This window comes from Ochlerotatus camptorhynchus, unplaced genomic scaffold (assembly GCF_037179485.1).
Source record: "Ochlerotatus camptorhynchus isolate MF236.1 unplaced genomic scaffold, CSIRO-AGI_Acam_v1.1 ptg000021l, whole genome shotgun sequence".
In the NCBI taxonomy this organism is placed as follows: domain Eukaryota; kingdom Metazoa; phylum Arthropoda; class Insecta; order Diptera; family Culicidae; genus Ochlerotatus; species Ochlerotatus camptorhynchus.
Window position 1 is genome coordinate 3,561,558 of NW_027040513.1, and position 24,853 is coordinate 3,586,410.

A 24,853-nucleotide genomic window follows, 5' to 3' on the forward strand; every position below is an offset into this window, starting at 1 on the left:
AAATGGTAAAATGAAGTTTAATAGTTATTTCTCAATCCCTGAAAATTTGATGGCAATCGGATGAAAACTCGAATTTTGCGAATCAATTTTGTGTGTGGCAATTTCATCGTGGACACCCTTTACGAGTCAGTATAGTAGATGTCTATTCGTTGCTACGATGCCTAGAGTGAAGTTCTTTGATACACTCTATATCAACTCAAAATTAAAAAGATCAGCAGGAGAGCTTTAACCACTGTTTCATAATGTTTTTTTTTTTTTTTTTGAGGCGAACCAGCTGAAAGCCTCCTTAATAAAGATAAATAATAATAATAATAATGTTTTTTTTAGTTTTGTATAGAGCTTAAGCTTTACGTGCCCATTAGACTGATGCAAAATTTGACTTTTTCGCTCCACAGTGCTTAAATGGTTTCAAATCGGGTCCTGATTAGCCTCCCAAAGCTACAACTCATTTGGTTAGAAACAGACTTCGCACAAGCCATTTGAAGTTTACATGTAAATTACTATGGGAAATCTCAACTTTTTGTTCATTGTCTTCTAGTCTTTTTCCATATTGAGCTGCGAAACAGTTCGATAGCCATTCTTATAGAAAATTTTCTGAGCTACAACTTTTCTGAAGATCGTTTCTATGTAAAACGAGACAGGAAACAGTTATTAATTATTTAAGAGATTGGTAAACTTATGACATGATCAAGCAGCTGCTCTGTAGGCAACACTGTATTTTGCAGTGTGACATAGTAGCCATGATTTTTGTGTCCTATTCAACGCCCCAGAAACACCAATGTTGCCTGCAGGGCAGTTGATTGAGCATTATCATAAGACAACAGCGCATTGAACCATTGATAACTTTCGATCCTTGCATTTAATCAAAAAATGGTCTTCAGCAAAGTTATAGCTGGGAATTTCCTATAAGTACAATTGAAAGCTTTTGAAGAAGACCGATATGGTGAATTATAAAATGGACATGAACAAAAATCTTGGTTTTTCCATAGTAATTCCCATACAAACTTCAAATGGTTTGTGCCATCTCAGTTTCTCACCAAATGGGTTTAAATTTTGAGAGGTTAGTCAGGATATAGTATTGTGGAGCGAAAATTTCAAATTTTTCATCACTCTAGTGCCCATTCTGCCGGACGTCCAGCGTCCGGCAATATGAAATAGTCTTATTAATCCTATTATTTGCTGGTTATTCTCTTTTTCGTCACAAGGGTTAAGATTTTTATCCGGAATAACCGCTCCGCCTAGTGACCATTCGGCCTAATGACCATTCGGCCTAGCACCCATTCGACCTACTGACCTTCAGCCTAATAACCCAGCATCTGCCCTGAGCATTCAATATAACCTGTTTGCTATATCTCATGATAGGTCCTGGCATAAATTAAAGGTACGGACCATTTCCCTGAAACACCAGAAACATCCAGGAATTTAGACATACAGGTATACCTCGATATAACGTAATTGTCACTTTTGATTTCCATCATGAATATCTCGGTAATAGCAATTGAATCATACAAATTAGTATTACCAATAGATGGGGGATTATCTCATCTGTCCGATGGTAATATTACTTTGCTTGTTTAAATGATCGTTTACGACAAATCAGCGATGGAAGTCAAAAGTGGCACTTACGTCATATCGAGGTATACCTGTATTAGAATCAAACTAACACTACATAGATCATCGAACAAACGAGGCATCGACTTTGAGAAATATTGACTTATGCACAGATCTATAGATGGGAAAATGAAGGGACGGCAGCATCCATAGAGTTATAGAAAATATCGAATTTTAGAATATCGAGTTGTGGAGAGTTGACTGTATATCACACATCTTTTTTTTTATTAAAAAAAAAACCTCATAAAAATGAAATTTATTTGGACCCTATGGAAACTTGAAAATTGACAAACATTGTAGAACATCAACTTTTGGTCATAAAAATTCATTAAAATCAATCGTCATGCCCTTTGGTTCAGTGAGGGTAAGGGCGCATTCTGTCCGATTGGTCGAGGCAGATTTCATGTGTGAGTAAATTATGGCACTGGACATTGTTATGTGCAATTCACTTTAAAAGGTGCATTTTATATTTCTCCACATCGGGAAGTTGGATGTAAATTTGGCCTAAATGCCCCTAATTTGGGCCCATACATAAATTCAGCAATCGACTAAATTTTCAAAAGCGTCAAAAAACATCGATTAGTACCGTCTCAAAATTGACAAATAGTAGATTTTCCATAGGCCAACATTAAAGCCATTTACCCTATAGTTCCAAAGAGCCTCAATAAAATGTGGCGCTTTCGACGATCACTTGAATATACGGAATGAAGGAACATTGATATTAATTATATAAAATACAAGTTAATGTTTCCAGAAATTAGTTACGATCTTGAAAAAAGTGTTGATTGTTAGTCGATGAATTAAATGTTGCATTGGAATACTTTAAATAACGTTAAATTTTCAATTTTCCATCATTTCACATCCATTGAACCATTCTGAACGGCCATTCCGTTGTAGTTATATCATATCACAGCATTGCTAATAATGTAGAAATCTATATATTTTCCGGTACCATTGAGTCAATAAATTAAAAGTGAAAGAAGAGCTGTAAAATGAAGCACATGCGATACGACAATGGAGTGATACTCGTTCAGAAAATACCCAGAGACACTATCTATTTTCCGCACTGGTGTTACGGTTTTATAAGACGCAACTAGGAACTCAAGATCATCATACAAAGATAATGGACGTTGAAATATCGTAGATAACATGGGAGACTTTTGGGAGACTTTCGGAAGACTAGCAGTGATACAGAGTTCACAAATAGCCACGAAAATTGATAAGATTGTTTAAAATTTTTAATTTTTATTATTGCTCATATGTATACAAAACTACAAGGGACAGCCCTATGGGGTTGTACGCAATGGTGACGTAGGACTACGTGGTCTTATATAATGAATGTTATTTGTTAACTGCAGCAGGAGCTTGTGTTTTGTGTAGGAGTAGGAATTTGAGCGGGGTTCTTTCTGTTTATACTCTTTAGTATGACTATGATTGTCCTGAAAAGAACCTTTCGATGTGAATTTTAGTTGGGACATGTTCGGAAATTTAACTCTTCTGGAAAATTTTGGTGGACCTGAAAAGGGCCGATGGTTGTACAGGCTTAAAGCCTTTGGAAGATGATGAAGACGTGTACGCAGCTGGATCAGCAAATCGGACCAGACAATCCCATATTCTTTGGGCACTCGCAAGAGTCTCGGCCCTTCTGCTGCTTGACAGGGGTTGATCTGGTGTCTGCGACAGGTTGGAAGGCCGCTGTATAACAGTGTCCACCCTGATAAAGCTCCTCCCCTTTTTAGTTTTTCTCGTTAAACTCCTTCGCTCAACAAGTTGGTAAAACTTAGCCTTTATCAGAAAGACGCTTAACGCTTTTTTCGGTTAATTTATGATCCTGTTTAGTTTCACGTCATGGTTCTTCTTTAAGCTTGTACAGATAAATTAGTACTTTTATTTATTTTCTCTATTGCGCTAAATCAAACGAGTAGAAATAAGCAAAGATGTCGGTTACGCGCTCAAATAATTGAAAATTCGATATATTTAATTGAATAGCAAGACAAAGCTTTACAATCAATCGTTAATCGAATAATTGAACTTTTAGACATCCCTTGAAAATAATGGAATTTCATGTTTTTTTTTGTGGTCCATCGAAAATATCGAACAGCAGAATTGCAACCAGCAAGTGTAACCCAAGGACCAAAGTTTCCATTGCTATGACGATGACTGAATTAAGAGACTTAGAAGCATAGGGGTGAAAATCAATTCTCTTCATCGATTTCCTAACCTATTTCACACTATTTCTGCTATGCTCTTCTATCATCCAGAACAACAAACGTATCAATGAATGTGTTTGCCGTAGAGTTATTAACGAAACAGAAAGTCGATGAAGAGAATCGATCAAAATCACTTGCACCCTTGCTTCCAAGTTTGGTTACAATATTACAACTCTGGAGAGCATTTTGTGTGGTCGTTGGAGCCGTGTGGTTCTGAATATGGCGATGAGTGTGCAAAATGTTACGCAAATGCATCCTCCCTATTCAAACACGCCCGAAGATCAGAGGCGATTGCCACTTCGACATGTTTCGTCTAGAAACGATTCTCTGATGACTGTGTTGGGGAAGCAGCATATGCATGTACGTAATTGGTGGATTTGATAGTTATTTCGATGCTTTTGGACAATGCTTAACTTTTACCACTTTTTCAATAGTTTCTTGTTGAAAATCAACAGTCGAAAGCATTTCGATGCGTAGAAGTATTTTAGATCAGTTGGTGATAAAATTATTGAAATTGGTCCAGAGGCAGCTGAGTTATTAACGTTCAACATCTTTCATTATTTCGTTACATGTTTCTGTCTCGGTTTACACAATATGTACCCCCATATAGAAATCACAGTCGTAGTCCTACGTCAAAACAATTATGGGATTGGGGGGACCATCAGGGTACCCGAATGAAGCAATTTGGACGGGGAGAGTGGGAATGCCAACTACGTGTTGATAGCATTTCGTGGATAAAGGGCGGGCTCTTGTCCCCACTCATTGCGGCATCTTCCTGTTTTGGGGCGTCTTCTTAACCAATTGTGCGATCATGTTGCAGGAAGTAGATTCTTTACTGTTCCGTAGATGCGTATAGACGACTTTCCCTATCGATCCAACTAATCTATTTTTGGCCCTTCATACAGCGACATGTTGAGGACAATCAGCTTGATCAAGACAAACAGAGAAGAGAGCCCACTGAATTTGTGTGCTACAATAGGTGGTACACCACTATCACGCATCATCATCCTGCATTAACCTTTGCGTGCCCAAGTTTTTCCGCCTAAAAAGATTTTGCTCCATTTCGTCAGTTCTTGACCGATTTCGATGAAACAATTTTCAATCGATAGCAGCGCCGGTGGTGTAGTGATAACCGTGTTTACCTCTCACCCCAGCAGGCCTGGGTTCAATCCCAGCCGGCGCCGCCGGGATATTCTGAAGCATAATATCCCAGATCACGCCTTCTTTCGGTCCCCGGTTCATGAGTTGATGAGTCGATAGGTAGGGTCCAGGTGTGTAAGCTGCCTCCCTGGCGTCGGTAGCATTGGTGCTTGGCACGGAAAACATATCAAGGAAAAAAAATTCAATCGATCAGGAATTGCTTCTAGTTTTACAGTTGGGCATAATTTTTGCGAAGCGTAGGGAGGTCAAAAGCTATGTATAAACAGAATTTAAAGAAAATCTGAATAACAGAAACATATTTCAACGTAGGAAGGACTACATCTTTCTTTACTTTACTGGGGGTCACATTACGAAATTGAAAATAAACCTTGTAACGAAAATGGGGGAAGTTTTCAAACGTTTATTTTTCAAAACCATTAATGGGAATTATGTCATGCAATATGTCATTCCACGGAGAATTTATCCAGCATTTTTTTTACAGTGAAAATAGGTAAACAATCAAGAAACTTAAAGAACAAAATAGGAACGTTTCGCGAACTAATCAGAAGAGCGAACGGATGGGATGAATCGATATTCTCTCGCACGGACATCACTTTCCAGCTTGTGCGGAAATTTGCCTTCCACAGCGCTTTCTGGCAAAACGGTCGATCTGATCGGAGATCGGGGAAAACCGATTCCGCAAAAATAGTGGAAGAGGAAGAGCAACCGAAATGTTCGTCAACGAAGAGGGCCAAATCTCTTCCACCATCAGTTGCTGCCAGATAGTCGAGCTTATCGGAGCTAGCAGATAACGTCAGAGTAAAACCGGAAAGGGATCTGTACACTACACCGTGCAGTGTCCGGGCCGGATGGGATTTGTGTTGGTTAGAAAGAGGTAACTATAGCTAGTTTATTCTCTCATATCACCGTCCGGCCCGAACACTGCACGGTGTAGTGAGAAGTGCTCTTCTATGCGAAGAGTTTCAAGAAAATTTCGAAGATAATTTCAATGGCATCTCGAAAAGAATTTCTAGGCAAATTTAAGGGGAGTTCCAAGTGAATTATCAGAAAAATGAAAAAAACATAGTATTATTTATCAAAATATCGACTAGGGGAAATGGCTATGAATCTAAGATTGGGTTCATCATTAAAAGCTGCTGTTTATAAATTTTATCTAGATGAACGCGTCGTCATTGGAGTGGTACTCATGGATATTTTTGGTCGCTATTGAAAATGTAGTCTTAGTGAGGTGATTATTTTTTTAAACCCGGCGAAGGAGCAATTTCATGTATATCTCCACAATTTTTTCGACTTTTAGTTTTCGGCAGAATTCCCAGAACATCTTAAGTAATTTTCGAAACAGCAAAGCTTCTGCCTTCAGTTTTCAGACATTTATCGAGGATTTCTTAATGGTACGCTACAACACACGGTTGCGATTGCGTAGACTGAAAAGGCATGCACTAACATGACAGAGGCGGTGCGTTTAGTTCCCGGTACAGTTTAGGAATTATTTGGGTTAGGTTGGTTCCAGAAGAAGAAATGATTCAGATTTCAGATGAATTCTCAAAGTTCTTAGCTTAGTTCTTAGCTTAGCACAATTACTCCAACTGGAAAATGGACTGAAAATTGTTGCCTTCGACATAGTGGAGCTGGTTTTCATGCTTGTTACCGAAATTGATACATCTACAAAACAAGTGCGAAAGAGATGTATGAGACCCATTCATCGTCACACCTTTGGACAAGCAAACATTGCTGCGCGTCGCCCTCTGCACAGCGAGCACTAATTTTAATCACATTTTCACATCCATCTCGACACACTGGACCACAAGCATTCTGCTTCCCATCAACCTGACTCCAGGGGGGGGGGGGTCATTTACCACAGACACACATACAAAGGACTCCCGCCGAGTGTCCCGCCGTCCACCGCAACGGGACATGATCCATCCAACATCCAACAAACAACTTCAATTCATTTAGTCCAGGTGCCGGTTGCTGCTGACTGGCGTTACTTTAGTTCTACAACGCCATGCATCATCCGAGATCATATCGTTAGATGGGTGTAGTAGGTAGCTTGTTTTCCCATGGATTTGGATTGGACGACGACGACGACGACGACGACGGCGATGATGATGACGATGGTCATTAGCCGAAATGTGTTCTTTTTTTTCCCGAAACGAATGGATTACATTTGTGCACATTTCGTCACCCGGCGCTGTGAAAGCTCGGGCCACCGGTGCAAGCATGCATACTCCCACATGGGCGCAGTCGCCAGCTTTTGCATTCCCGTAGAACTAATATGGTTGCTGGATTCCCCTTTCGAAATGTAAACCATTTCGTGCAGAAACATCACTTTGTTCGTGTTCACTTTCGAGGGTGATATCACATTTCCCCTCTCAGTCATATCCCAGTCCATCGTCTCTTGGCTGGCCTTGATGGTTTGTAGCGACATGGGACCTGTCCCAAAGGTTGTTGCTTGTTCGTTTGAAAAAGTGTATAATTTGGTATAACGGCACCAGGACGATGCCGGTGTGTAGTGCCAAAAAGTGCCACTAGCTTTGTACCAAAATAGAAATGTAGATACTATCACAACAACGATTCTTTTGGGGGGGTTTGTACTGACGGCCGGGGATAATTAAAATGTGTAACTGTGGTCTCGCCTTTTTCTGTGATGTATGTTGGTTGCCAGAAAGTGAGTGTGAGAAACTTGATGTTGCGATGGACGGTGTGGTCGTTGTGCGATAATCACCCGCCTCCGGATGAAACGTTGCCTTGTTGAAGCTAGTTTTGACTACCTTATTCGATGTAAAAATTAAATGTGATTCGTTTGCGCCACTATTTGTGTGCCAGTCCGATTCGTTAGTATTCGGTCTGTACTTACAGGAGCAAAACAGCTACGGGAACAGACCTATTACAACGAGATAGAAACTCACTTAGAAATTGTGTGTGAAGCTAATTCAAACCAAACAGCAACCATCTACAAAAGAAACGAGGCCCATGGAATAAATTGCATTTTTTTTTAGAACCCTGATGAACCTTCCAAATGCAGCGAAACGTTGTTCTGTTGCTTTCTATCCATTCTGGATGGCAAAATACTACACTTCTAACAGCGTAATTCCAGTCTATAGAGAGTCGATGAGGCTTATGTGGTACTTTAGCTGATAAAGCTCTTCGGCCTTTCAAGATTGGACGCAACAAAATAATCGAGAACATTTTTTTTTCAGTATGAAGGGCGATTCTAGACAAAGGAATTAAACTTACAGAAGCTTTTCCTCGCTTATCAACTTCCTATAAACTAATGTTACCAATAGCTTTGAAAATTAAGGTGGCACTAAATTATCCTATGTTAGATTTTAGATAATTCATTTTACATCGCGAACAGAAGAATCAGCAAAATTGATCGAATAGTCTCCGAGATCTCTGTCTCGCAAGGTAAAAAAATGTGGTTTCGAGAAAACGGCTGCCAACAGCGGAAAAATTACTATTTTGGGCTGAAATTTTTCGAAAATCAAGCAAATGTTGCTTAGTAACATACTGAAAGAAAACCCGAAAGTGATTGCATTTATTCTAATGTTCTAAACAAAATTACAAAAATACACTTTTTTTAAAGAGATCTCAACAGGTGGGGGACAACTAGGGATTTTGAAACTTGTCAAACCACGAATGACTTCAGAATTCTCAAAACAAAACTGACCAGAATCCTCCAAGTTTATGAGCAAACCATTTTGACGAAGAAATACTAATTTCATCTCAAAAGATTAATGTTACAAGGTATCAAACAATTTAGACAATTGCGCTTGCGACGATTGTCATAACAAACGTTTTCTGCAATATAGATAAATTTGTTAGAAAGTTTGTTTGCAACATTCCACCGTTCGGATAAAGCTATGGTATCCTACGTTGGTTGCAAACAAACTTTCAAAACTTGTTATCTCTATTGCTAGCCCATTATTATTTGGCTCGTATTTTATTTTGTCATGATGACATAATGACATTAAGATAGGAAAAGCAGGAAGAAATTTCATCTATATTGGAATGTGCAGGGCTGGTAGTGGTTATGTATTATAATAGTAGTGACTTAAGTGACAAATAAAATAAAATAGTGAACAAATAATGAATTAAAAAATATATATATATAAACTAACAATCACAACTTTATATTTGTTGAATTTGATCTCGAAAAATTCTTATTTGTTTAATTATGGCAGATGCACCCAAAAAAACGAAATATTGAAAGGCGAACAAAAAATAGCTCTTTTGAAAATCGTCTTTCGCTATGTGCTTTATCCAAAAACTACCAAATATATATGTTCATTATTTATTTATTAATTTACCATTAAATAAACTGTTTATGAGTTAATTTTTTATTCGTCGCTTGTTATTTAATTGTTGCCCCCGACATCACTCAAATGTCGAGGAAGGGCTCGACCTATTTGAGTGATGTCGGACATAAAATCAGCCTCAATAAACAGGTAATCAAGTAATAATTTTATGAATTCAATAAGGAAGTGCATTGTTCCATTTCCTTACTATGTACTCATTTTTCTGATTGATTAATTGATTGATTTATCTTTATTTAGGAGGCTTTCAGCCTGAGGCTGGTTCGCCTCCAACGATCATTTTTCTGACTCTAATGATGACAACAAACAATTTACTAAGATGATTTTAGATTCAAATCGTAAATTGATGATTAGAACGAAAAATTTAGGCTCAGAGAAAGATCTCCTATATAGAAACTTTTGTAATTTCCATATCTTTAGGTCACACAACTTTTCTACATAACAGGCCTAGAACATATCTCATTATTCTTGAACGAGGAAATTTTTCCAAGATGGAAAGATCGTGGACATGGGAAATTTTGCAGGGACTTAATTTTTTTAAATAATTCTTGATAAATTTTACAGATTTTGATCCAATTTTAAATTCGAGATCTCTAAGACAAATAAGTTAAGAAAATTGTGCGGCCTGAAATAATTTTCATATTTAGAATATTTAGAATGAAAGTTCACAAACCTAGAAACATTAAAATGCTTCTGAAACGTAAATAGCATTTTATGATCCTAGACATGGATTTTTTTTATTTCTAAAATCTGGTGTTGGAAATGTTGAATGCCTTTTGTAGTGTGCATATTATTTTCTTTGTATTATTTATTTCGAGATCCAACACTAGAGTAAGACTCTTCTTATAGTTTTTTTTTTTTTAAAAATAATAAATCTATTTTACCAGTTGTAGGGCTATGAAGAAAACTTAATTTAGGTAAATCAAAACTTTCCCTGCTGTTGGTGGCATCGTACACTCGGAATTGATCAGGTTCCGGTGGAGTCGATCCAACAGTTGTGGCGTTTATGTTACGTTTCGCCATTGATCTAGTAATGACGTACAAGTTCTTTAATTCTTGTATACCCAAGTTTACTCTTGAGAGTGCATCTGATATAACATTGCTTTTTCCTTTTATATATTGCACCGTGAAATCAAATTCTTCCAATTTTAAACGCATTTGAGTTTGTTTGGAGGAAAGATCTTTCATAATGAATAGATAAACAAGAGGTGTGTGGTCCGTTTCTATTATAAGTTTTCTTCCATAAACGTATGGTCGAAAATATTTATTCGCCCAGTGCATTGCAGCCAGTTCGCGCTCAATTGTAGATTTGTTGGATTCACCTTTGGTGAACATTCCATTAGCGAATGCCACAGGCAACTCCATGTCGCCGTACAGTTGAACAGAACAGCTCCGCATGCCACTTTAGAGGCATCTGTCGTAATGATAAATTCTTTTTGAAAATCGGGGAATTTCAGAATTGTAGGCGACAAAAGTTTTTGTTTAAGAGTATTGAACGCCAGTTGACATTCTTCGTCCCAATTAAATTTTACTTCTTTTTCTATTTAGTGGACTTGAAATTTTCGCGAAATTCGGTATGAAACGGCGATAATAGTATGGTCGAAACATCCGATTTCATCCGAGTTTTTGGGTGTGGGATAGTTTTTGATAATAGAGTATTTTCCTTTATCAGGCCGTACTCCATCATGTGAAATTTGATGGCCTAAAAATATCACATATGTTTTGAAGAAACAACATTTTTCTGGATTAAGTTTTAAATTGCAAGTTCTCATTCGGTGAAAAACTTTTGAAACATTGGTTAGGTGATGCTTCGGCGAGCATCCGATTACTATGATATCGTCCACGTATAGGAAAGCACATTCAGGTGGTAAGCCACTTAAAGCCAACGACATCATTCCTTGGAAGCTATTAGGGCTTATGCTCAACCCAAACGGCAGCCTATTAAATTCAAAATGCCCATTGCCAGTAGAAAAAGCTGTAATGTGTTTACAGTTCTCCTTTAATTGGATTTGATGAAATCCAGACATTAGGTCGAGAGTTGAGAAATATTTCGCTTGTCCTAACTGATCTAAAATTTCATCTATCCTAGGTAAGGGAAATTTATCCGGAACTATCCTTTTGTTTAGTTGTCGAAAGTCGACTACCAAACGCCATTTCTTGTCTCCGGAGGTAGATTTCTTCGGGTCGAGAAGAATTGGTGAATTATACGAAGAATTAGCGTTCTGAATAATTTTTTGTTCAATCATTTTTTCTATTTGTTGGCCAATTTCTTGTTTCTGCGCCTTCATTTAGAAAAATCTCTTGTTGATAAAAACTGTTGGTTGTTATGATACATTAACAACCAACAATTTTTATCAACAAGAGACAGGGCAAATGTGTCATTAAATTCTAGGCATACTTTTTCAAGATCATTTTTAATGTTTTGATCGACCTGGTTCACTACACAGTGTATTTTGTAACTTAAGCTGGTCTACATTTGATTGACGATGAAAAAATAAATAAATGAATATTAAAGCTACCAAGCTTAAAAGATTTTTCAAAATTTTGTGTCTTAGAAAAAAATGCTAGAGCATGTGCATTTTCCGAGACCATTTTCCGAAATAACTCAGGCATGGAAAGCTTTCAAGATCACGAAGCTAGGACATTTTGACCAAACTTTTTTTCCAAAACTTCAGAAAATTTGTGATGAAATTGTCTATGACTATTTCAAGGCAAGGAAAAAAAAATATAATCTGATCAAGATAAATTTTGAAGACAACTGACAACCTGTGATTTTGTGTAACTTTTTAAAGACAAATTCTACTATCAACTTTGTTGGTCATAATAAAAGTGACTTTAGTGACTGACTTAAAAATAGTGACCTAGCCAACCTGCTCCATTCACTGAATGTGAGATGACCTGCCATTTTGTTGTTGTTATTATAATTAGTACTCAAAGCCAATTTCTTTCCATTTTTGTTCCTTCTTGATGAGGTGAAAAAGGTAGAGCTATCAAACGGCATAGATAAGGGCATGATCGCGCACGGATAGGACCCAATTTGTACGTTGTGTGATAGTTGAAAATAATGATTTACGATCGATTTACTGACCGTCCTGCCATGGCGGAGGTAAAAGTACTACAGACGTTTATTTATTGTAACATAACAAGAACAGTACATAATAAGCTATAACAATGATACGGGGAAAAGTGGTGACATCTATGGGTAGGTACAGTACCTATTTTATGTTAAGGGTAGAGGCAGGGGGTCGCCTGCACGAACAGGGCATGATGCGGAGAACTTAAGGTTAGCTGCCGTGCATTGCCGAAGTGTCAACCATTTTTTTCTACATAAAATTCCCTTAGACTTCCAGGTTTTTCCTAAACTGGCAAATTTCCAAGTTTTGAAAAAGGCTGTTTTATTTGAACACGTTAAAACACATATTATTTTTCAACAGTTCCACGTCAAATGACGAATCGGAAAAACCGCCCTTATAAATTTTTAATGGTTATTTTGCTTAACACGTCGTTGGGGGTATCATCCAAACCATTTGTGGAATAGTTATATTATTTTGGATATCGTTCGTTTGGGGTATATTTTTATAAGAGCGACCATCTCCGATGTGCATATAACTTTGCATAATTGTGTGTTGGGCAATCATTTATATTTATGTATAAATTTGGCTATTCTGGATCTTGTCATATTTTTCAAAATTACATCTAACATCTTCGTCATTTTTCAATACATTGTAGAATGAAAACGTCACTTCTGATCGAATTCACGTCTGAGGCAATTTTTTAGATAATAATAAAGTCTTTCTGGGAAAAATGTAAGTGAAATGGATGTAAAATCGGCCTAAATTTCACAAATTTGGGCCCATACAGAGATTCAGCAATCGACTAATTTATCAATAGCGACCAAAAATATCCATAAGTACCGTCTCAATGAGGCGATCATCTAGATAAAATTGATAAATAGCTGATTTTTAGCGATGGGCTCAATCTTAGATCCATACGCCAACATTAGAGACATTTCCCCTACATGTTTTTTTTTAGTAATTGTGAGTAAAAATTAAAAAAAAATAGTGCTAAAAACTAAAATATCTCAAAAATAATATATTATTTTTTTTTATATTTAAAAACAAAATAAAGCTTATACAACTTTTGAAATGATAACCACGGACACCTGAAAATGGAAAATAATCGTAGAACAAGAACTTTTGGTTATCTTTTTGAACTTTTTGATGGTACGTTTTTTTATACTCACAAAACAACATTTGAGTCATTCCAAATCGTTTTCTGTACAAAAATAATATTAAAAGCTTTCTAACAAGAAGGTTAAAATATCACCAAAAATTGATGTTCTACGATTTCTGTCAATTTAAAAGTGTCTATAATTTCAAATATTTAAAAAAATTGCAGCTTTTTTTAAAACAAAAATTTTAAATATTGAAGATAAACTTTTTGAGGTGTTCAAGCGTTTAAGAATTTTTTTAGATTTTTTACTCAAAATTACTTAAAAAACTTACAGTGTATATGTTTCCCAGAACGACTTCACTATTATAAATTCACTATACAACTTTGTTTTAGACGTAAATTTGATCAGAAGTGACATTTTCGTACTACAAATTTGCAAAAAGTTGAATGATAGCCCACATCAAATAATTCTCTACAGTGTCATGCAAATCGGAGAAGGTCAAGTAAAAACATATTTTTGTGCTATTTGATCTGGAACTGCTCTTTAGGTAAACCAACTTAAGGACAAGATTGATAGAAGTCACAAATGGCCGCTATCATGGCTGATTTTTCACGGTTAATCAGTCATGACAACGACCATTTCTGGAGTATCTCAACCGTGGCTTAAACTGCCACAAACGTTTTTTAGACATGACAATCAGTTTTAAGAAAACAGCTTTACAGTAAAAAAAGCCATTACAGTTTAGCATTTACTTAATTTTATTCAATCAAAGATCTTAAAAAAATCAAAGTTTTAAAGTTTCAAATACGAACTTTAATTTTTTTTTATAATTTTTAAAGTTCCATAATTAAAAAAAATATGGTTCAGACACATGATTAATATCTAGTTAGTTCTCGCAATCTTGAAAAAATTTCTCTTAGTTTTAAATCTTATTAAATTTCTCCATGTTCGGAATATTGAATTTAAAATAAAACTCCTCGAATCATGAAGATGATTTTTATCCCAGAATCATAAAATTTAATCAAGAAATATCGAAAAAATAGAAGTCTCCGAATTTTATTTATGACCAAATCACCGATCTTGATATTTTTTTCTGGAAATAAAAAAAATATCTTGCAACTCTTTACAGAATTTTCTGCATAGCATAATCTCAGAAATTCTTCAGAGTTCATGTTAGACTTCTTCCTGGTATTCCCTTACAATTTTCTCCATAATACTTTTAGAAAATTATCTACAGAACACTCATTGAATTCACTCTGGAATGCTATTCATATTATTAATAGATCTTGCAATATCACATGGGAATTCCCCTAAAAATTCATTTGGAGTTCTCCTCAACATTCACGTGTTCTCCCGAAATGGGATTATCCTACGAATTTCATTTTATTTCTGCTCAGAATTATTGTGGAGTCTCAGAATTGTCCTGAAATAATCCTTAGAATTCCACTTAAACATTTCCTCAGAATTCCAAATGAGTTAATCTCAGAAATGCCAATGAATTTTGGTAAAGATTTTCCGTGAATCATGTTCACGGTTTTCTTGGAATTCTATTCAAAACTGCCTAGGAATAATTTCGCGCCAAATCGTATTCGGAGCTGGCAGCACCCTCTCAGATTTCAATGAAACTTTTTGGATGTGTAGACCTTGTCAAAAAATATCATTCCCTTATTCTGTTGTCTACTACTGAGGCAAAATCTGACAATTTGTGAGAGAAAAAAAGACAAGATTTTTCATATATCATTTATTTATATATTTTCAATGTTTTAAACCCATTTTCGTACATGCTATTTTTTCCTTTTTCCAATCAAGTTAAATATGTTTGGTTCATCTTCTGAATTAAAATATCTTTTTGCCGCTACTTTGTCACCAGTTATAGGCACAAAACTGTGGAATTTCTGTGTGCCAGATATTGTCTTTGTGCTATTATATAGTTGTGAATATGTACTCGAAACGTAGTTTTGAAAGATTTTTATCTGTTTGTTCAACTGCCCAGTAATATAACTTTCGCGGAGTTGTTATGGTGTTTCCATAATCTTGAGCAAGACTAGCTCTCTTTGCCATTCGCTCGAAAGTGCCACCAATGGCATCACAGGGACCTTTTCCATGAGACGTTGCAAAAAATGCCATTCTGCTTCTAATCCATGCTTTGACGGAAATCTACACAGACTAGCAAAGTTTTTTTTTTGTATTGTGATGCTGCCCCATCTGCCATAAAACTAATTTTAGAAAAATCTATCGATTGTTTAATAAAATCTATCATTTTTGAGATGAACAATTGAACTGCAACTGTATCGTGAGTCATTAGTTATGATATGATAATGAAGCTAACATTTTCAAGTTTATTGTCTATCTTATAATAAACATCAAATGGATGTATCGTTGCTTGAGAATTATTTCAGTGATATCCTCGAGCAGCGTTTTGGATGATAAATGAATAATTTTCAAAAAATTCACAAAGTGCTGGAATTTTGATTTTTATTTTTTTTATTTTTAATAACTGGACTTCTATTATGAGATATTACGCTACGGCATGACTCACAAATGCTCATCGTTTCATCAATTTTGTGGTTATATACCATAGAATGCATTTTTTCTATCATCGTTGACGATTTGGCCAACTTATATGGGTAACTTATTTCGGTTGCATTTCGGATTATTTATATTTGCACAACATTTAAATCCTTTGAGCCTTAATTTACTACTTTGGTCCATGATAATAATTTTATTTGTCTTCACAACTTTCGTTATCAGATTAACTGCTGGTTGTATGAAATCAACTTAGTTTTATAGTGCTTATAGGTAGAATGAAGTGGTAACAGAAGAGCATATAGAATTATGATGTGATAGGTTGACTTCCCAAATCGTTGTTGATACTAAAGAAGATCTCAATTTTAATTTTATTCATACCTAATTCTTTATGGATAATTTTAGCTAAGAATGCTGAGTTGCTATAGAAGTATCGGATTTTGCCTCAGTAGTAGACAGTATAATCAATTATATTATTTTTCATATGGAATTCTCGATTAATCCAAGTGATTAGTTGCTGATTAGACAAAATTGAATCACATATTGAGCATTGGGTTCTGAGATGATTTTGAGCATCACTGGTTTAGTTTTGTGTGAAAATGGTACGTTAAAAAATCAGTTCAGACATGAACAAGTTTTTGCAAGACAAACTTTTTTTTCCTTAAAAGTGCCCATCTGTATGGACGGATGGTAGTGAACTTAATTACCTACCTTGAAGCAAAGTTTAATCCAAATCAAACATGGCCATTTTTTTAATCGACTTTAAATTTTAAAAATAGATTTTTTTTTTCAGTGTAGTTCTCAAATGGCATTTTTTCAGTATTTTTTTTTCCGAAAACATGGAAAATTTCCTAAAAGTCATCCATACAACACATTTTTGTAGGAGTTGTCATTTTTCCATAATATTTTTAGAAAAAAATCGGCAGAAAAAGTGTGGCCCTTCTCAAATGTTAGTCTAGATAAATTTTGGAAAAACTGAGCATGTAAAAGTGCTTATTTAGTCAAAGTCTACACATCCAGAAAATTTCATTGAAATCTGAGAGGGTGTTGCCAGCTTCGATTCGATTCGGCGCGAAATGCGTCCGAGGTATTCTCCTTAGGTTTCTTAAAACTACCTTGAAAGCTTAATGTTTTCCTGAAAATTTTTACGTACTATTGTTTTTTTTTCTGGCTCGTTTCGATGTTTCTAAATATATTGGGAAAAGATATCAAAAGTCCTAGAAAATCATTTTTTCCTTAAAATCTTAAAAATGATCGTCTGATTTCTATTGGATCTCTCTTGTGAATTTTCCAAAAAAATATCACTTGTATAACTTTGGAATACACCCACAAATTCCCTTGAAACTCTTCTTAGTATTCCCTTGAAGTTTTCTTCGAAGTTCAGATAGTACTGTCCTAGGAATTCAATTCCCTTGGTATTTTTTTTATAGGAATTCTTAAATCGTGAAAAGATTCTCAAAATTTTCAATGCATTCATTTCAGAATTCCCTATGAATTGGACTCCTTCCTTTGGAATTCTTCTCACAACTTTGAAGTTCTCATCACAAATTAAATTCTTGGTTTTTCCTCCTTAAGATACAGCTCCAAAATTGCTTCAAAATTCCTTAGGAGTCAACCTAAGAAATTTCAATCATTTCTCATTAAAATATCATTTGAACCATATGCAGGGTTCTCGTAGAACTCTACACAAAACTACCTAGATATTCTCCTTAGGTTTCACGTGGAATCTGGAGTTTCTCAAAACTACATTGAAAACCGATAACACTTGATATTTTTTTAACAATTTTTGAGTATACAGCGAACTCTCTACAATTAGATATTGAAGGGACCATCGAGCCGTAGAACAACAATCCAATACGAAATCGTATCACAGTAAAAAATGACTATCTCTTAACGTTATCATTTCTTAATTTCTCTAAAATTAAAAAAAACATCCAAAGTCAATTGTCATCTTGTACTTCAGTGAACGGGTGGTATCTCGTAAATTATAAGAGATATCAATTAACTTTTCTGGACAAAATGTGTATTTCCGCAAGGCCTAAAACTCAACTCCAGGAGGCTCATACGAAACAATAAAAAAAAGTTAGAACTATGAAACAGAATTAATAAGAACCACCCTAAGTCAAGTCAGAAAAATTGCTCCATAATGAAAACGGAAAGAGATAGGAAAAATGTTTCTCTTGAAATCATCTCAGCTACAACTTTGCTCAAGAACATGCGTTTTTATCTTCAAAAATAAGAAAGTTAGTATTTGTATAAAAATAATTTGATGACCATCCTAATTGTAAAAATAGCCAAAGGAAGGAGCTTTTTAAGCTGAAAAAGTTTACAAAAAAAAACAGTACATCTCTAAATCTTAAGATAAATGCACTAGGTCTTTTTTATCCGAGATAGAAATTTTGAGAACCTGTATTGTGATAAGCTTGTGATAAACTCTAAGCTAGCATGGAATGATCCTCGGTTGGGTGAAGCAAATGTTTTACTCAATGTGATATAAAATTTGCACATTCCAGCTATCGGAGAGTTTGCCTAGTGGTGCAAGGATAAACGCGTGCAAGCCAAAAGCTCAAAGCAAACCAGATTATGATAAAAGAGAGGCGATATATTTTTTAATTAAAACGAACACAGAAATTTACTTCCTTTCTCTAATCCCAAAATCATCCGACGGCAGACGGAGGCAGGTTTTCAGCAAGACACTCACAACGTTGTTTCTGTTGGCCCTAGTGTAGAAAACACCATGACCGGTGCGTTCTTGTGTATGAGGCTGTCAAGCAGCTTACACACGCATAATCACCGAGGGAAAAATGTTAATTCCGGTGGGAAAGTTTTTCCTTCAAACGACTAATTTGCATTAAACTTTATGGAAATTCGTCACTGGGAAAAGAGTACCGACGGATTGCTCACCCTGTACCTTCCTCTACTGGCAGATGCTGTCAAAGCACGGAAAAGTGCAAGCGAAAAAGTCAACCCAACCACAGCGTTATCTTTCACCTAACGGTTACGGAGGGCAACCCGAGTAAAAATGGACAATAGTGTTACATTTTTTATCATTACGCCCATTTTAGAATTCGGTTGGACATTGTTCGTGATGCTTCGGTTGAATAATTTTGCTTAATATTTTTTTTACCCAACATCCAACTGTACAGTTTTTACAAAAAGATTTTTTTCTATTCGGGAGTACCCGGTGTGTATTTTGAATAATTTAACAACTAGCAAAATTTAATAATCCTCTTGTGTCTAACGAGAAGAAGCAACAACGTCAAGCCTCGGTTGCACACCGACGAAGAGTGACATTTTTCGCGCATGTACATAATTAATTAGCATTCGCGGGGTTCGCTTTCTAGATGTAATATGTACTGAATTGGGGCAAATTTTCTGGCAATGTGTCGTGCTTTACTGATAAGTCTATCTGCCAATTCCCAGCGTCCCAAAACAATAAACATCTTCTCCGGGACCTACGGTCTCCAGACGATCCAATCGCCGACACAATTTCCAGCGTACAACCACATGTAATGCAGCGGGCTTCTTCACTACCTTTTGCTGATACAACAGCCCGACTCATGTTCACTGATTTCACTGATATGTATCTGGCCCATCACAGCCACCGCAAGCCAACGTGGACCAGCAGAACCATGTAACAATATTTTCAGCATAGTTGAAAGCAAATATTAACATACACTGGGAGCACCACGTGGCAGCAGCATCGGCGGGTCCGTGCCATTAAGGATGGAACGTGTCTTCTATCGCCGAGTCCCAACCGCAGGGACACAGCCACGAACGAAGGATCTCGGCACTTTTTTTCGTTCTCCTTCAGCCAAAGCCAAAACACAGCAGAACACGATTTCACGTATGTCTGATATGTGCTTTTCTGCTGCGCACACACACACAGTGCTCTCCGAGTGAGGATAATATCCGAGCGTTGTTAATGATTTCGTCCATTAAAGAACTATTAAGGTGAATGTCGGTCGGTGAAGATATTAACCAAACAAGACCGACATAGCACTGTCTGTGGGGTGGCAGCTTTGTCATTCTGGAGAAGCAGATGTAGGCGTTACTTGCTAAAAGCTTTGATCGTGTGGCGAATGGAGGACTGCGCTCTTTAAGCATTCGTACGGAGATTCGTTATTTAAACATTTTGTGCACGTAACATTTAATTGAAATGAAAATTACTTTTACAATAGATTTAACAGAAAATAGAACCAACGAAGTTATTTCTAATGTTTCTTCGAGAGCGTGGTTGGCTTGGACTTAAGTCGCGACTTCATTCGCGTGATGAGTAGACTTATGTCCAACCACTACACTCGCTAGATGCGCATCTCCATAGAATAAACATCTGTCGATGTGGAAACGGTTACGATGACATCGATCACACAGTTTGGCAATGTACGGAAAATGAGGCCGCCAGAGAGCGACTTTTGAATACCCTCGAACCCCAAGGATCCTGTGTTCCTATGGGAGACGTGTTGGGAACTTGCGATATCTGCTAAGCAGTCGATTTATGTATTTCTGCAAATGTTTAGTATAAGAATTTAATTCCTTTACCTTTTGTCTCTCTTTATTAGTTTTTGTTTGTCTTGTCCCTCCGTCTCGATGAGTCTCATCGTCGCCCACTGGTCACCATAGTCGTTCGAACTCCAGACGAAACTAGAACCGCACTACCCTAGCAGCACGCATGTCACTGAACAATTGTGGTTACTTGTGTGCCACTTATTCCAGTCACAATCAAGTTGCAGCAGCTTATTTCGATCGAAGTGTGCTGCTTGGGTAAGGTTCATATTTGCGACAACGGTCTTGAGAGACAACAAAACCTCACCTCATGCTAATCCCCTGATCCTATCCTTCGACAATGAACCCCTCTAACCTCGGGTAAGCCGCGAGTATTCGGCTCAACTCCTACTAGACATAGAATTAAGTGAATTCTGTTACAAACAAAGAACAATGAACTATCGGCTCCGTAAAGCTAACGCGATTGAACCTTCCACATAAACGAACTAGTTAAAAAAATAACTATCAAAGTTTATTCATTACTTGAATTAATAATAAAAAATACGGCTGAAATGATGCAAATGATTCTTCGAGAGCGTGGTTCAAAGGTCTGTATGTAAGTCGGGGATTCATTCGCGTGATGTCAAGAGATGTATTGAGAACCCGTGATCTTCGCTACATGCAGGCGATTTACGAATTCCTTTGTTTGTCTGATGTTAGAGTTTGATGTGACCATCCCCTTTTTTTTCCACACATTTTCCAGCCATTGTGTCCCAGTCTTATTATTATTTATTTATTGCACACCGTCTTCGACTATGTGTAAGAGAAGGATTACTTAAAACTAAAACTTGATTAATCTAAACCTCTTATTCTATTACTAAACACATTTTTGAACATGGTAAAATCAAACTCATTACAAACATCATTAAAGGAACGCAAACATGAATTAAAGCAGATATTGAATCCAAAGTTAGTTCTGTGGAATGGAATTTCCAGTAATGGGGAGAAATCTACGAGGAAGAATGTTACATGGAATCCGTTCCAGAAGTTCAGGACAGTCCACATTGCCGGTGATTAGGTCGAAGATGAACAGTCGTTGCAATTTGATACGCCTTGCTGAGAGAGATTCCAAATCAATCAGCATGCATCGGTCTGGATAACTGGGAAGAATGACTGGATCATTCCATGGGAGCTGACGTAAAGCAAACCTCATGAAGCTTTTCTGAATCCGTTCAATCGTAAGAATATGCGTAGTGTAAAATGGAGACCACACTGGGGAAGCATATTCTAAGATACAACGAACCAGCGAGCAGAATAGTGTCTTGAGGCAATAAACGTCGGTGAAACCAGAAGCATGACGACGAATGAAACCAAGCACAGTGCATGCTTTGGCAGTTACGATGCTTATGTGTTCGCAAAACGTTAACCTGGAATCGATCGTAACGCGTAGATTGGCCCACAGCGACTCACGAAGAGCTTCTGATTCCGCTCAATAGCGGTGCAGCTTCTTCCTCTTTCTATGGATGTTCATGTTAGCTGCAGCTCGCTGCATGAAGGCAGCCTTTTGTTGTGTACTGGAGAACACCACCATTCACCACGTGGTGATTGAATAAACACCGTTTGGTGAGACCGGATGGAATTCAACTTTGAAATCTGTGTTAGGGAAATCGCTTTTCACAGGAAATCGGTGATCATTTTAAATATCATAGCAACAGTTGCACATTCGTGCAATTTTCAATAGTGACATTTTGAAAAATGATAAATTCTTAAATTTAACAGATACGTAGAAATATTTCTGATCGATTGGTGATAAAACGATTGATATTGAGCCAGGGGCAGCTGAGTTATTAACGTTCAAAATCTTTCATAATGTTGTTACATGTTCCATTTTCGGTTTTCACAAAGTGTACCCCCATATAGAAATCACAGACGTAGTCCTACGTCAAAAAAGAATCATGAAAAACTCTATGGCTACTACGCTATTAGCTGGATGGCACATAAAGGCTGGATTTTTTTTAAATTTTTTTCATTATAGTCACTTTAACGCCCTTGGGTCATTCATGACTTGTACGGGGTGAGATTTAAACTCGTGACTTTGGCGTGATACGTATGGATGCTAACCACTACGCTGGGGTTTCCCCAGGCTGCGATATGATAGAGGAGAGATTGAATTTAGATATTGTTCTAGAAATCATGAACTTGACAAAATTGAGATCCACATAGGGTAAATTATGCATTCGCAACCAAAATTTAAACGTTAATTTCGCTGTATTTTCTCACCAAAACACTTCGCTGAATGTATTTAAACGATTCCTTAGTTTTTTAGCTTCAATCTGAATACATTCTTACGACTAAGCAAAGCTGTTATGTCAGGTTTTCTTCAAATGAAATATACGCTTTACAAAATACGACTGATTTCGAGATGCCAATAACGGAACAACTGGTTAACACGCAGCTCAAATGAAAAGGTTGCCGAAGAAAAAGAGACTGCGGACAATAGTCACACTCACACAGAAGTTTGGAGCGTTGTAGAAACGTTTTTAAACCGTTTTGGACAATTCTGTCGATTGGAATGGATAGAATAATAAGCAGCAGATAAATGTAAACAAACAAACACGCGTGTGCGTGACGCTGAGAAATTTCTAATTGAATTGCGAACGCTTCTAAGATGGCCGAGAATACGTAAAATCCCCTATATGTTTTCCAGATTTCATACTAAGCTAATTTTTGAAGAATACGGACCGCTACGTAGTGAGAAAATTTTGAACAACTGTCAACAATTTTGAACAATTTTGTAATATCCTGAACAACTTTGCCAACAACAGTAATTTTCTATCTGGTCAAGAACTTGAGATATTTTATATGCGAGAATTTCACATGCATACTAGCACCATGAAGTGAGAAAATTCTGAACTACTGTCCACCAGCCAAAAGACCTTGACCTCCTGAACAACTTTGTCGTAGACAGTAACTTTCTATCTGATCAGGATCTCAAGATATAGCATTTGCGAAAAGTGTACTAACGCCACGTGGTGAGAAACTTTTTAACTACTGTTTACCAGCCAAAAAGTCTTAACCCCCTAAACAACTTTGCCGAAGACAGCAGCTTTCTAGCTGATCAAGATCTCGAGTTATTGAATATGCGAGAAAGGCACGTATATACTAGCGCCGCATAGTGAAAAAATTCTGAACTATTGTCACCCAACAAAAAGATCTTGACTTCCTGAAAAACTTTGCCGAATACATTTACTTTCTATCGGTTCAGGATCTAGAGATATTTTATATGCAAGAGTTTCACATGTATAGTAGCGCCGCAAAGTGAGAAAGCTCTGAACTACTGTCCACCTGTGAAAAAAACCTTAACCTTCTGAACAACTATGCCGAAGACAGTACCTTTCTATTTGGTTAAAAACTCGAGATATTTTATATGAGAATCTCACGTGTATACTAGCGCTACGTAGTGAGAAAATTATGAACTACTGTCCGCCAGCGACAAGGCTATGAGCTCCTGAACAACTTTGTTCGAGACAGAAACTTTCTATCTGGTTAGGATCTCGATATATTCCATGTTGTAATCAATGAAGTCAAATCCCAAGTAGTATGGCCACAGTTTACGCGGATTCCATTGACATTTTCCCTATTATCCGCATTTTTTAGGTATTCTGTAATCAAAGTTTGGCTTGTTTAGAACAAAACATGGTAACTCAGCAACAAAATAGCAATGGAAAACTCATGTGTGTAGTACAAAGTACAACAGCGTGAGTAACAGAGGGTTAAGGAGAATTCAAAGTCAAAGGATAATTACAAAGCAGTTCTGAGGAGAATCTCTATGAACTTCAGCGGATGTTTATAAGAAAGTGCCGAGGAGAATTACAAGGGATATTTGAGGAGATTTCCCAGGAGATTATGAACAGAACTGCACCAGGTGTAGTCTGAGGAAAATTTCAAGGCAGTTCAAAGAAAAATTATTGAAAAGTATCCAAGGGGAATTATGAAGAGAATTCTAAGAAAATTCTGACGATGATTCCAAATGAATTTTCAGAGGAATGCATAGGAAATTGCTCTCAGTATTCCTAAAGAATTTTACGAAGAGTGTTATAAGGAAATTTCGAAAAGAATTAATGCAAATAATTCCTTAAATAATTCAAAGGAAACTCTGTAAAAGCAATTGTACGGATAACTCACGAGTTATGAGGAGTATTCATGGGAAATTCTGAAACGAGTGCCATGTGAATTTCGAGAACAAATACAAGGGAATCTTATTTATGAAGATAAAACCAATCAGTGTTGGGAAAATATCAAAAAAATCAAATCTCACCAATGCCCAAGATCACGCTTGATTTTTGTTGACAAAAACCAACAAGCATACA

The 24,853-nt window shown here is 36.7% G+C and overlaps 1 protein-coding gene across 3 annotated transcripts in view; it reads right to left on the minus strand.

Annotated features, from left to right (window-relative positions):
* The window catches only part of aPKC (protein kinase C iota type), a 499,255-nt gene that overhangs the window by 74,559 nt on the left and 399,843 nt on the right, over nt 1–24,853 (minus strand). The gene's annotated exons all lie outside the window — the stretch shown is intronic.